Source organism: Petaurus breviceps, unplaced genomic scaffold, assembly GCF_028583685.1.
Source record: "Petaurus breviceps papuanus isolate PSGF00001 unplaced genomic scaffold, PetGlider_PUasm1.0 90895, whole genome shotgun sequence".
Lineage (NCBI taxonomy): Eukaryota > Metazoa > Chordata > Mammalia > Diprotodontia > Petauridae > Petaurus > Petaurus breviceps.
In genome coordinates, this window is record NW_027187372.1 from 6,022,552 (window position 1) to 6,034,241 (window position 11,690).

Below are 11,690 nucleotides of genomic sequence, written 5' to 3' on the forward strand. Positions count from 1 at the left end.
ATAATGTTCAGGGACTTAACATAGTTAGCACAATATCATCTGCAAATAAGGGTATCAGTAAGACATCATTATCAACGGTCATTCCTTCTTCCTTTCAGACCCTGAAGAATCTTTCATGACAGCAACATCATACCATTGGCAAGTATATTCTCTGTATCCTCAGCACAACTTTTCAACTTAAATGATCTCTGATGTTTTCTGGTTGTGAATTTTGTACTTTCACTATGTTTACTTGAGGAATAGAATTTTCAGGTCACTCATTTGGGCAGTAGAGAAACGCATGTGAGCATGTAGGCCACAGCATATTTGCAATGAGGACATGCTTATAAAGTAGTGTAGCAGATGCCATGGAGAGAATGTATGATTGATCTTGTGGTTAGAATGAGGAATAACAGATGAATCTTAGTGCCTGGAAGATAGATGCTTAGTGAGTTCTTGATTTGAATTACTCAAAACACTATAATTTCTAGAATCCATCTTTTTACTCTTTAAAAAAAAATACAATGTTTCCCAGATTCCCCCATTCTCTTTCTCCAAAACTACTAATTGCAGAATAAAAATTTATGTTGTGTGTCAAAAAGGCAGAGAAGAGGTAAAGGGGACAGGAAATTTCCACCTCATTGTCAGTCAGAAAAGGCTATATTTTGGAGGTGAAATTTCAAGAAGTTTTAAAAACATGAGACAATTTTGAATTTTATTTATATCTCAAGTGCATATTTTTGATGTCCTTGAAAAGTGCCATAAAATTCAAATACATTTCTAAAATGTCCAGAATATATACAATAACTTTGAATTAGAAGTATAAACAAAACAGCCTAGTCTGGGAATAAAGTAGTGGTCATTAGTATTAAAATTTACTTCTTCAATAATTCCTATTAATTTTTTCATTTTAAACCTGTTTTGATATTCTATAAACACATGTAATACTAGCATAAAGAGTCTGATGATATCTCTTGTATTCAAGAAATACATTTCATACATTTTATTATAGTGATAATTCTTTTCATCTAAATAGTTTTTTATAGGGGCAGCTAGGTGGTGCAGTAAATAGAGCACCAGCCCTGGAGTCAGGAGGTCCTGAGTTCAAATACGGACTCAGATACTTAACACAAAAACTGTGTGACCTTGGGCAAATCTCTTAACCCCAATTGCCTTCCAAAAAAAAGTTTTTTATGTCCTAGTTGTCCTTTATGATGTTAAATATACAGAGATTAGTATAGGACATTGAAACAGCAGCCAGTCAAGTATAATTTCCCTCCTAATGTAAGTTGCTAACATTATATCACTCCTGGTTTGGCATTAGTTTACCTTTTACTCATTCAATAAAACTAGAACATAGTTAGCTATACTAAGGAAGTATATGGAAGTCAATGTATATACTAATCAATAAGAAAAATAAACATTTTTTTGATGAAGTAAATAAAAAAATAAGACTATATATGGAAGCAGTGACTCTTAGAAAATATGTTCTCAGTGTTTTCTTCACTGATGTGAAGGTATCCAGTGCACAGTGAGTAGGAACCATTAAACAACAGTTCCAATAAGATCTATTAGTCAGGTGTGTGTGTGTGTGTGTGTGTGTGTGTGTGTGTGTGTGTGGCCAGATACAGAAACCACTATTAACCAATATGGTGGCAGATTATACTGATGGATTTCAAAAAGGAAGTTCAAACCCACTTCTGTGACCCTTTCCTTATTATACTTCTCAAGGAGTCATAGGATTCTGACCTAGTTGCTTCAGAGTTAGCCAATATGGAAATGGCCAGAGAAATCAAGATTTAGCTGAACTATAACTAATTCAGCTATAAATCCCGTTGATTGAAAGGAATTTGGTATACTTTCTTTTGTACATGATATATGCTTAAGAATTTGCCACCACTTGAATACAAGCCTTCATTACTACCCATCTGGAACACTATCACTAGCCTGGTACAGACCTAACATGATGCCATGACTCTCAGGTATTTCCATGCCATCCTCCTGCACTCTGGCCTCTCTTACCTCAAATTGTAAGCTTTGACAATAACTAGTCTAGCTTAGACATGCCATGTTGCTACTACTGCTTACTGCCCTCTTCCTGCTATGTCAGAGGGCATTCTTTTCCCAACCCCTTTTACTTTTTTACCTGTAGCTCCAAGAGTAGTCATCAAAATGGTATCATTCATGATACCATTCCTGGAAAGCACCTATCCATCAGTTGTCCTATGATTCCACTTACCCTCTATACCTGCCCTCAATACTTAATAATTACTTTTTCCATTATTCATTCATTCAGAGTCTTCCCACCTTCACTCTCTTCTCACTCCAATATCCCCCTGCATACCACTGACCGAATAATCTTTCTTATGTGTGAATCTAGGTATATTCCTCTACCAAAAATATCTTCAGTGTCTCTCTATTGCCAGATAAAATTCAAATTTCTTTGCCTGGCCTCACAATCTGGTGCTACCTTATCTTTATACTCTTGGTTCATATTTCAAATTTCCAGATAATCTACACTCTAAACAAACTGTTATGTTGTCTGCCTTCTGAATATGCCTTTCACTTTTCACCCTGTGCATTTCGTTAAGCTATCCCTAAGTAAAGCCCCAAGATATTTTCAAGTTCTTAAAACCTGTCTGGGGCCATTAGCTAATCAAAACCATTGCTCATGAGCCAAGGAAGCAGTGTACAGTAGAAAGAACGTGGAATTTGGGGCCAGAGCATCTGGATTTGAATCCTGGATATACTATTGACTTCCTGTGATGTTGAGTTAATCACTTAAATTCTCTGATCATATCTGTTTCTCAACTGAAAAAGAATTGATATTTTCATTTAATTTTTGGAAGACCTCTTCTGTCATAAGAACTATACCTAAAGAAAAACCATATTAAGAGATTCTCCTTTCTCTGCATCTCCTCCCCTATTGCTCCCAAGTAGACATTGGACTAGATGACCTTTGGGGATCCTTCTAGCTTGAAGCCTACAGCATAATCTATGATTGTAGTTTCCTCTCAGCCTCCCCAAGATTGATCAGAATCCAGTTAGGTGATATAACAGTATTGAAAATGGACATGTCCTTGAAATAGAGTACAAGATAAACCACAAAAGGTGAAATAAGCAGAAAGCAATCTCTCTAGTCATTCCCCCAAATCACATAATCCCACTCTCCAAACCTAAGAATTTGCTCCTATTAATAGTCCCAGACATTGGATGGAGCTGAGTAGTTGCCTGGCTTCCCATCCATTTTTTGCCCTCTTCAATTCTATCACTCAAATCTTCCTACATATTGTTAGCATCTACTCAAGGCACTTTTCACAGCTTTTCCTTTTCTAACCTTGTGTACTGCTAAGTCTATGCATACCATTCTAGGACTACCAGAATCTTCTGGGACAAGAATTCCAAAGTCTCTCATTTCCAATAGGTGAGGACCTTTGGATCCCAAAGCATTGTGGGAACATGAAGGTCATTCAGAGAGGTCAATTATACCAATGCCTGGAATGCCTTCCATTCCTGTCTTTACTTATTGAATTTCTACCTGTCCTTTAAAGGAAAACTCATATACCACTTTCTTTAAGAAGCCCTTCACGACTCCACTTTAAGACTTCATATCAGATTTTATTTTGTGCTTCTTGACCATAAAACGTAATATTGTATCTCATTTTCATTTTAGAGAGTAATTTCTAGGAAAGAAGGGATCATGCTATGCCTAAACTTTGTACCTTCCAGCTCTCTGCATGTAATAGGCAGTTAATAAATTTTGGTTGAATGACTATTCTGACTTTCCTAGAAGTCTTATCAGACCACTTTCTAGGTGATAGACATTGTTTTTCAACAATTTTCCTCATGAGACTGGAGATACCATTCTTATTCAAATGGAATTGTGTAAATATATAAGTGTAGCCTTTCATAAAATTTTTAGTCTGTGTTGTATAAATGGAATCAAATAGGTTTTAAACTCATACTATGGCTCCCAACTTATTTTCATCTCCCCTTTTATGTTATCCTTACTTCCTTCTTAGGAAGATCAACTTTGATGTTTCATTGAAGTCTTGAGATGGCCCTGGAATCCTAAAGGATGAGCTCTGTACTATCAGACAAACACAGGTGTAGAAATGGGGACTCCTCTATCTTTTCTCCAAAGACAATACTAGTTAAGCACCTTTATCAGGTGATGGCGGGATGAATTTTTCAGCCCTAACTCATGAAACCCATATATTAAAGTGGAGCTGAATTATGATCTACATTAATGAAGGGATTACTCAATAAGTGAACTTGAGGTATTATAGTGTCATTAGTTTATTTGCCAGATTTAATCTGTGACCCTCTTGGTTGAAAAAAAAAACCATCCTGGTCTCCAAATAGTTATTATTCCCATTCCACTGAATATGAATGCAATGTCTGTTTAACGGGAAAAGATTCATCTTCTGGCTCAGTCTCATTCACATCTGAGGGGGAGAAATGGATGGTTCTCACTTAAGAGTGAAGAAATGAATGAATGGATTGGCTGGGTAGAGTTGATACAGTCAATAGGCCTTTATTCAGCTCTTGCTGTGTGCCAGGCACTGTGCTAAGTGCTGGACCAGTAGGAGACAGGTGTTGCCCATCTTTCCACAGCACATTTCTTGACGGGATGGGAGCTTCTTCAATTAAAACATGATGAGGACAGCTGGCCAGCAGCTAGCACTGGCAAGAGGACAAGAATGTCAATAAAGGGATCAGAACTAAACTTACAGGCACAGCTGTTTCTCATGAAGAATCTGGTACTGCAGCCTTACACACAGGGGCCTCAGCTTTTCCATTCCACTCAAGCTTTTCTGTAGCATCTTTCAAGTTGAGAATAAAATGAGAACCTCACCCACATTGTTAAAAATGCCATACAGTGCGGTCAAGCTTCACAGAAGTCCTGGTAAAGTCGTTAAATCCCAATGACTTGTCCCGCGTCCCATGAGTCACTGAGAAAGCTGGAAAAGGTTCCATGACGCGTCACACTGGCTTGTCTTATTTTACCAGTAGACCACATTCACATGGAGATGGAAGACACACTGTTCCAGGATTCAAAACTCAAAACAGAGTGTGAAGAATAACAGAAAAGTCTGTTACAGTAACTTCTGAATGAGAATACAATTTGTTCCTCTAGGAGGCAAGGTGGCATGGTGCATAGAGAGCTTGGTACCTACCTTGGATAGCCACTTAATCTTTCTGAGTTTCAACACTTTCTTCTTTCTTGGGTCTCAGTTTACTCATCTGTAAAGCTGCAGTGCTCCCTTAATTGCACCACCACATCCCTAGGCGAAACATTTAGATGAGGAGGGTTATGTTAGGAGAAGGAGCCAGAACAATCGTGCACTCACCCTGGAGCCAGGAGCCCTGGATTCAAATACTGCCTGAAATACTTATTATGATCATGGGTAAATAACAACCTCCAGAGCCTCAGTTTCTTGATGGGTAAAATGAAGATAATACCTTCACTGGGTAGTACAATTTAAAAGAAAATAGAATTTTTTAAAAGTGCTTTGTAAACCTTAGAGTGTTATATAAACATGTTATAGTTAAGAAAATTTTGAGGGCGTTGTCTATTTTCTGGCTTTGCTTATCATCATTGCCAAGATTTGAGTATCTTTGTTTTGAAAAGAATTCCAAGGTTGTGTTTTTTTTTTTTTTAATTAGGCTCAAATTTTTCAAGATATCTTCCAAAAGATTGAGAATTTGGATATAAATATAAAACTCGTGGAAAGAGACTGAGTTAGGAGATGATGCCTAGTCACATGTGTCAACTTGATTAAGTCACTTTCATTTATAAAGTAATCATATTCAGACTAGGTGTTCCCTAAGATCTCTCTCATGTCTTAAGTACTAGGGATACAAAAAATACTATTTCCAAAGCACCCCAGCAGTTTACTTAAGGAATCAACCAGCAGAGGGCAGTATGAGCATTTAAAGTTTATAAAAAAGATAAACTGCTTAACTGCTAAATAAATATTCGCCATTTGGGGTTCAGTATATTACGCTATAAAAGAAAAGATGATCTTTTCAAAGAAATAAGTATGGGGAACAGAGAAAGTTGATGAAATCAACCTTGATACATAAAAGCAACTAGACCATCATCTCTGAAAAGAAATTAACTGATTGATTTCTGTATTTGTTTAAATTGTGGAATATTTACTGAACTCTTTTCTTGTAAGAACTTTACCCTTTCTTTGCCCAGAATTAAGAAAACATATGAGAAGGAAAACCTCCTCTTTCCATATCTTCACCTCCTCTCTGCCCCAGGTCCTATCAGTGGCACGAAGTCCAGAATTTCCTGTCTAGTATCTCTGAATGCTAGCTAGCCCTGCAGGAATTAAGCTTTCTGGTTCCTCTCACCAATTTTAGAGCAATTTTAGTCAAGCACTTCAGGAAAAAGAGTTTTGTATTTGCTGAGGAGAATGATATTGCTGACCCATACAGAGGAACTGAGGCTTAATTAATGAATGTAAGATCTTTAGTGCTGTTGGATTAGTTCAAAACACTACTAAGAAAGCGATTCTCTATTGTTTGCCAATTGCTGGTGAAGAAAGTATTCCACTTGGCTGAACTTAAATCAGAGAGATTAAACCCTAATTAAGATTTTTCAGGTTGAATTTAGCTAGAAACTAATTTTAATTTGAGTTGCCATTGAACTAAATGCTGCCTTTGAAGGATATCTATGAATGTGGTTCCATAGATTACATGATATCAGAGATCCCTCCTAGCTCTAAATTCTGTCATCTTTTTTTTTGTGTGTGTGTGTGTGTGAAGTTATTGTTTTTGCTTCTTACCTCCATATGAAGTCTCTACAACGTTTCTAGTCTGAATTGGTTGTGTCCATGTAGAGCCTCTTTTTCTTTTTTCCTTTAGGGGTATGTAGCAGCAAGCACCCTAGCATACCCAGAGTGGCTGCCAACACAGGTTCTTAGATCTGCTTCTCCAAAGGAAAGCAACTCAAAATGGATTATCAATCTTACTTTAATCAAACAACATATACAGAATAAAAACAGAAGTTACAAGCAGACAGAGAAACAGATCAACAGACAGAGCTTCCCACTGTCTGACATTTACATCCATACCTAGTCAGTTACCAGAGAGGGAAGCACCAACATCTGGGTTTTCAAAGTGGGGGGTGGGGGCTCAACGGCTGCCCAGAGTCTCATCTGGCCATATCACACAACTCTTCCCAAAGTGAGCCCCAAAGCAAAACTTCACATCAGGGTATATATAGCCTTCTTCTGGGTCAGAGACCATCACAGCCCTCTTGACCCACTGCCCAATCACCAAGTAACAAAGTGTGGGTGTTCCTGAAGAACAAGCCTCCCACCACAGACTCCAGATGACCACATTCAGCCCATTAGGGGACAGAGCATACTCTCAAATCAGGGAAGGCTCTCACCTATCAAAGGGCAAGGAGCAGGGAAGATCTTCAGATTTCCATTCCCATAACAGGGTAAGAGTGAGGTTTGTCATCTTTCTATTTTAATATATGGCTAAATGTTCAATGATGGCATATCCAATAATTTGGTGTGCATTTATATTTGGGAATAGCCTTTGAGATAAAAACTATGAATACAAGTCTAGAGGAAGGGGCAAAAACTCTTCTTGTACATTCTCCTAGATTCAGTATTTTGCCTTGTTTGTACAACCACAAGCCAAGGGCCACAGGCTTAAAATCTTTCAGTGAAGGACAGTGAGGAGATCCTGGCGACTGGAGCTCAACCAAAGCATGGGAAAAAGAATGGCCTTTGAACTAGAACACCAAAGTGTAAGAGTGTAATTTACAACAGCCCTAACCAAGCATTCGTCTTCTTAAGATCCTGGCCCAAGCTCATAGAATCATTGTAAGAGTCATCCACTCTAACCAGCTGCATTATACAGATGAAGAAACTGAGAGGTTCTCAAGGTCAGATAAGTAGTAAGGGGCAAGGAAAAGTTAATGTAGGCAAGTTCATCTCCATACCCACAAAAGAAGAAAAACTAGTAATATCAAATATAAAATCTTTTGTTTAAGAAAATGGTCTTACTTTAACAATCATAAGGCATGTACTTCATTCATTTAGTCTTTTTCTCCTATTATTCTTTCTCCATATAACTGCCAAATCAATATTTGCAAGCAAAGCTCTGACTATGTTATTTCTCTAGTCAAAAATCTTCAGGGACTCAGCTACCTCTAGGATAAAGTTTTGTTACTATTCTGTCATGTCCAATTCTGCATGACCCCATTTGGGATTTTCTTGGCAAAGATACTGGAGTGGTTTGTGATTTTCTTCTCCAGTTAACTTTACAAATGAGGAAACTGAGGCAAACAAGGTTAAGTGACTTGGTCACACAGCTAATAAATGTCTGAGGCCAGAATTGAACTCAGGACTTTCTGACTCCAGGTCTGGTGCTCTATCCACCTCACACTTAAGCTGGCATTAAAAACCCTCTACAATCTGGTGTCCATTCTCCTTGTTGGATTTCTTTTATTTCACCTGGTTCACTCTGTCCACATTGGCCTACAACTTGTTCTCCAAACTTGACCTCCATCTCCCATGTCTCTGCTTCTGTGCATGCTTTCTCCCATGCCTGAAATGTACTCCTTCCTTATCTATTTTTTTTTCAAAACCCTAGCTTCTTTTAAGGCCAGTTCAGGTGCTGTTTCCTCCTTGAAGCCTTCCCTCATTCCCTCCAGTTATTACTGCTCCTTTCTTTCTCAAATTATCTGGTATTCTCTTAGCTGTTGTACATGTTGTCATCCCCAATAGAATGTATGGTCCTCAAATGCAAAGATTGTCCCCTTGTCACTGTATCCCCAGAACCTAACATAATATCTTGTATATTGCAGACAGATCATAAATGTTTGTTGTTTCTTCAATTCATTCATCATTCAACAGATGTTTATTTTAAGCCTACCAGAATTTCTTTTAGATGCCTGCTCTTGTAGAAATAACATTTTGTTCTGTGGGTTTGTAAACTCATGCACATTAGCATGACTGATTTAATCCATCCCCAGCAAACAAACTGTATAGATGACTAATAGTGCCATCATCTTTCTGCCTCATTAAAATGGTTCTTGTGGGTAGATTTTTTTTTCTATTACATCATCAGGTTATATACTTACAACAGAAAAGAACCTTAGAAGCCATCCAAGCCCCTCATTTTACAGATGAGGAATCCATGACCCTGGGGAAGCTAAGTGATTTGACCAAGATCCCATACAGAGTAAATAGCAATGTTAGGACATGATCTCCTCTGACACCAGAGCCACTCTGCTACTTTTGATTACAGAGGCATTTTTTAAACCTAAAAAACAAACAAACAAAAACCATCCAGACCCCCAAAGATTCAAATTTTTATTTTACTAAGTATAAAAAAACAACAAAGGCCTTTTATAATGTTTTTCCCGATTTCTGGTAAAGAAACCAAATTCATAGTTGTATGATTAGTGGAATACTGGACTAGAAACAGAGCTGCAGAAAGGGAAAAAATCCTATATAAAACAAAAGTCACTGCATCCTTTCTGCTTTTATTCTCAATGATGTCCTCATAATTAAAAAAAATGAAAAGATTTTTTTTTAAAGAAACAGGAAGTGTTAAGGTGATGACCAGCTGGTCTTTTTCTGAAACAGAAGAATTAATAGAATTGAACTGTAGTGGGAGAGATGTCGGGGGAAAATATTCTGACAATGAAAACTGTTGAAGACTGGAATGTGTTAAGGAGGGAAGTTGTAGAATTTTCTCATCTTCTTTAAAATTAGGACTGATCCTCATCTGTCTGGAATAGTTTGTCTTGTCCTGACTTTCGAATGTTCCTTTTATTCCTTGAATTTTTATGATTCTCTGAGCCCATGAAGGTCATTTTAATTTAAGGAAGCTCCAGTTCTGAGGAGTGTGGGAGTTCTGTTGTAAGGGGTAGAGTGGGTTCCATAGCACTAAAAAAATCACTCAAAGTTTTTGGCCCAGGAATGTAGAAGGCTGCTCCATCAAGGAGAATAGTGAAAGGAGGAAACAAATTACAGAATCTATTAAGACCTTTCTTCCCAGTGCTCCTTCAGAATACTAGCACTCATCACAGTGCCTAGCATATAGGAAGCACTTAATAAATGTTTATTATCTTAAAATCTGAGAGGGTACACAGAACATTTGCTACTTTTCCAAGCCACTTGTGACTAACAGAAACTTCTCTGCCACATTGATCGAGTTGTCCAACCACTGAGGAAAAGAAAGAGAAAGAGAGAGGGAGAAAGGAAAGGGTGGGGGAGGGGGGAAAGGGAGAGAGAGGGAGGAAGAGGAAAGGAGAAAGGAGAGAGGGAGAGGAAGGGAAGGAAGGAGGGGAGACAGTGTGTGTGTGTGTGTGTGTGTGTGTGTGTGTGTGTGGTGTGTGTGTGTAGCTTCATTGATTTCCTTTATCATGAGAGCCAGATTACCACCCTTATGTGGTTATTGCTCTTGGTGGTGGTAGCGGTCTTTCATTCTTGAACAGAACCAATGACATTATGAGGGTGATGTTTTGACTTATGCATGAAACAGATTTAAGTGAGGTAAAGTCATCAGCCTCACTCTCTCCCCAAGAGTCATCGAATGTATGACTGGAGGTGGGTAGTGGATAAGTGAACCAACTAATTAAGAAATCACTTCCTTTGGTGGTGTAATGTGTTCTTCAGTCTTTCCTCCCAATATCTCCCACACTCCTGCCATACACATTTGCCTTTTAAAATTATGTTTTATTCAGGCTGATAATGAAATTAGTGAGTTTTTTCCTCCCTGAGTGTATTGGCTAGGTGGTGAGTGAGATGGCACAGAAATGTATTCATCTTAGTGAGAAGGTGATACAAGATCAAAACTATGTCATGGACAATTCATCAAGTATGGGGGTGGATTATATGTGGCTAAATTCAAGAAGAATTTATTAAGCATTTATGGGAGGCGGTGTAGTATAAATAAGAGAGCTGGCCCTTCAGTCAGAGGATCTCTGGGTTCTACCTGTGTGACCTTGGGCAAATCCCTTAACCTCCATGGACTTCAGTTTCTTCATCTATAAAAATGGGAGTTTAGACAAAAATTGTTTCTTAGGGTCCTTCTAGTTCTAAATCTATGACGCTATTATTTGCAAGGTGAAAGGTACCAATGGAGTAAAAGGATAGAGGGCTGGACTTAGCTCTGTAGGAGCTGGGTTTGAATCCTGTTTCTGATCTATATTAACAATGTGACCTTAGGCTAGTCATTCGGTCTCCTAGTGCCCCAGGTATCTCCTTTAGACTTTAATTATAGGCAAGTTGCTGATCTGTACTGGGTAGACAGAGTTCCCCTACACTGTTATAATCACACACCCAGAATCCCCCCTGCAAGACATTTCCAGGCCTGGAGATACAAATATAGTCATGACACAGTCATCATTTTAAAATGATTACACATAAATAATCAACATAGAAAGAATACAATAAGTGTAAAGAAGGGATCTAGGGAAACCTTTTGTGAGAAATTCGAAGAGGAAAGGATAACAACCCATTGATCTTAGCTCTAAGGTCAAAAGGCATAGTATCCATAAGAGGAGTATTATAATCCTAAAATGTTTTGTCCTTGTTCGATTCTGGATACCACATGTTAGAAAGAATATTGTCAAACTAGGGAGGACCATGAGAATATTGTGGGACTGTGACATTTGAGGGATGGTTAAAGGAACAGATCCTCATTAGCATGGGAAAGAAATGACTTGG